This window comes from Priapulus caudatus, unplaced genomic scaffold, assembly GCF_000485595.1.
Source record: "Priapulus caudatus unplaced genomic scaffold, Priapulus_caudatus-5.0.1 Scaffold730, whole genome shotgun sequence".
Classification (NCBI taxonomy): Eukaryota; Metazoa; Priapulida; class Priapulimorpha; order Priapulimorphida; family Priapulidae; genus Priapulus; species Priapulus caudatus.
In genome coordinates this window covers 31,943-35,967 of record NW_014577791.1, presented here as the reverse complement: position 1 = coordinate 35,967, position 4,025 = coordinate 31,943, and positions in this window count along the sequence as shown.

Here is a 4,025-nt window from a genome sequence, read left to right as displayed (position 1 = left end):
TATATATACACATACATATATACATATATATGCAGGTTAATTGAAAGAGGGTGGAAGAGCAGAGCAGTACTAGTAGTGAGCGTGTACTTACAAGCAAAGGTTATATTAGTTCTTACACAGACAAGGTAATTAATACCAATAGATGCGCGGGTACTCGCACACACCTGACCAATGTCTGTATAGTGTAGACTCTAGTATATACATTATGCTATACTAGAGCTCCAATATTTACACATTAATATATATATATATATATATATATATATATATATATATATTAGAGTTATAGTATATAGATATTGATATACACACAAATTCAAATCTACACGTACGGATATGGAGATTATGGGCACGATGCGGTCTTATATTAGTCAGTAATACAACAATAGCTTGTTCTAAATGCACTTCATTTATGATCCCTTCTCTATTGCACTGATTCAATCGTAATGATGCCCGCTATTCATTTATAAACAGAGTGAAACACAGTTTATTTATGATTATGTCCAATTATGATTGTTAAGACCAGGAGCAAGACAATAAGTAAATATTCCCCTATTATAAGGGACAAGAAGGAATAATAATTATACAAAGGACGATACAATGAGGAAATAAAATATAATATGGGGGATGATTCCTTGTTATCTTACTCCTGCTATGATGTATAATACAGTCAACCTTCTATATGCTAAAAAGTGACGTCATCCACGAATAGCGCTTACGTCATTAACGTAGTTCATCGTGATTCAATATAACATCGTACGCAGCGGTATAACGGGTGGTATTCCAGGTGGTATACTCCTATGTAAATTGCCCTGCCTATACTGCACCATGTAGCACCATGTACACTATGCGTGCATCTTGTAGCACATCTTAGACTTTAACTGTAGACCCTACAATTCACATACCGCCGCATATAACACTGTACGTATCACGATAACCTCCGCTAGGCGCCGCCACCATGCACCCCCGTCAGAATGCCGACAATGTCAGCGACTACACAGTCGCGAGAACGATATCCATACAGTACGTACAGATGTGCACCACACTATAATAAATATAAGGTTGACTGCATGTATAGTAGTAGTACGTGAGTAGTAAACGTTACAAAACGTAAGTGAATTCGTGCACGGCAATGCTTCTGTTGCACCGCCGCCGTTCCTGTATTGTCAGAGAGAAGAACCGACTGCCATGATACCAGGAGTGGATAATAGATCCTCTATATGATCCACTCCTGATGACACGATATGCCACGAAACCAACCTCACAGGGAGGAGACCAATACAAAATAGATATATTCAACACGAGATCGGTTACCCATCCATTGTACCCTGTCTGCACCATATCCAAGGGGGGGGGTCACCTATAAGCTTCCAGCATGTCCCTCCTATTGAAACGGCGCTGCCAGTGGTGCACCACACATAACTAAATAAGGGTAGCGGGAACGCGCCACGGGGGCTTCAAGCAGGGGCGGATCCAGAAGGTTTGGGTGACCAGCTTCCATAGTAATTTAAACAAAATTAGGCTATATTTAGTGCATTCTGGTGAATTTTGAGCGTCAATTCTGAAGATACCCAGCCTGTGACCGGTTTCTGGAAACCGGTGCAAACCGGCCTAAATCCGCGCCTGGGCTTGCGTGGTACCGTATCCAGAAGGGCATAACACACGACGTATTAAGTCAGCAGTGTAAATAGGGGGTGGTGGGGGGGGGAAGATGGTTACAAGCCTTATACATACTACGCAAGGTTGGTAATACTGAATGCCCCACATCATCGTTTATAACTACTACGTAACCGTACGAGAAGCAGTGGAATCACAACAACTAGACACTGGTTACCACAGCTGGACGTTGGCTACCACAGCTGGACGTTGGCTACCACAGCTGGACGTTGGCTACCATAGCTGGACGTTGGCTACCATAGCTGGACGTTGGCTACGACAGCTAGGCGTTGGTTACCACAGCTGGACGCTGGCTACCACAGCTAGACATTGGCTACCACAGCCAGACGTTGGCTACCACAGCTTATAAAACCCCAGGTCATCTATATAACTAACATAAGCGAGCCATGACGCAGTTGTTTATCAACGTCTGCGATGTTGTCTCTATGTTATACACACGGCGAAAAAACGCGAAAGCGAACATGCCCGCGTGTATTGATCTGTCGTCGTATTCTTACAACCTGTAGCTATTGCAGACGAACCCGTCTTTTAGAATCGTCGCGGTGGCCGCTAACGGAGCATCGGTGTTCGGCAGGTAGATTGCTGACGCTGCGGGCTCTGTCACCCACCTGTAAAACCCAGCCCAGCGCCTCCCCGCTGCCTCGCTGATTTAGCCGTGATAGTCATCGAATCCGTGGAGCGCGCGCGCTGACAGGTGTCTGAAGAAAGACAGAACAGGTGTCAGAAGAAAGAAAGACAGACAGAAAGAAAGAAAGAAAAACAGAAAGGCAAACGAAAGACAGAACGAATGACAGCAGAAAGACAGAAGAAAGACAGAAGAAAGACAGAAAGACAGAAAGAAAGACAGGTGTCTGAGAATATTTGATTCCCCGCCGATTTTGTTAATGCTGTAAGCCGTTGCATACTTCTTGCGTCGTTCTGACGCACGTGCATGCACGCGCGAGAAGTTGCGTCAGCGATCACGCGTCTGCGTCAGCAATCACGCGACTATATCTTCCGCGTCCGCCGCGCTGCGTCTGCGTCAGCGATTACGCGTCTGCGTCAGCGATCACGCGTCTGCGTCAGCGATCACGCGTCTGCGTCAGCGATCACGCGTCTGCGTCAGCGATCACGCGTCTGGGTCAGCCGCGTCGGGTCGCTATCGGTGCAATTACTTCCATCCCCGAAAGCCCGGGCGTATCGGTACGGCCGGCGGCGTCCGCCACCGCGACGCACGCATTGTAGCATCGAGTATAACATCATAGCATCCATTTGTTACCTATTGCATTGACCCGTCATAACCACCTCTGATACAAAGGAGGACACGTCCCTCTAATTGCCTTATTAGTCAGCGTATTTGACTTCTTGTCGCCATGGCAACGGCGAATGCATTTGGCGGGATTCACGCGCGAAGAGGATCAATATTCATGGACGATGTGCGCATAGGTCTGCCAGCGTGGCGAGCTATATACGTCGGCGCGGCGGCGACTGTGGCCAGCAGTATGGTGTGTGCGAGCGCGCGGCGCGCACCGAGGGCCCTTCCTCCCTTCCTCTAGTCGGCAGCGGCGGCGGCGTGCTCGTCTTGTGTGCCTGTGCGTGTGAGACGACGACGACGACGACGACGGGGATGGAGCAGAGAAGCCCGGACGAGATTCTTCCGTCTGTGCCGCTGCTGCTGCTGCATGGCGACCGATCGGCAGGTGAGTTCTATATAGGCAATGATTTATGTACGGACACGAGCACTGCGCTCTCTCTCCGCAGTACATACCTTGGGTATAGGTTTCGGTTTTCCACGTGCCCCCAACGCGCTCCTTCTCGTGTCCAGGCGCGTCCGTAGGCGGTGGCTTCCCCTCGTCTTCCTCCGCGGTCGCGTGTTGGCTGCCGAGGCCCCCGTCGTAGTTAAGGTAGGGGAATTTACGCTGCATATAATTACTAGAGATAAGTATGAGCCCACCCAGCCACGTAGCTTCGTATATCCATCTCCCTGTTGTGTGACCTTGCCGATTTCTTGCTGCTGACTAGCAGTTTGAGCGCGAGTGATGGACGAGTGAGTGAGTGAGTGAGTGAGTGAGTGAGTGAGTGAGTGAGTGAGTGAGTGAGCGCGAGTGATGACGAGTGATTGACAAAATAACATGAAAAATTCACGAATGCAGCTACTCCGCGTGTACACGCACGCACTAACGCACGCACCCACGAAGGTACGCGGGCGCGCGCTCATGCAAGCGCGAGGGTATGCTTGCACGCACACGCATGTACGCATGCAGGTTCAACACGATTATGCACTAGGGCTACATTACAAGATAAATATGGCGGCGGCACACAGTCGTCTGCGGCTCTATGTGCTGCCGCCGCCGCCCCCACGCGAGCGC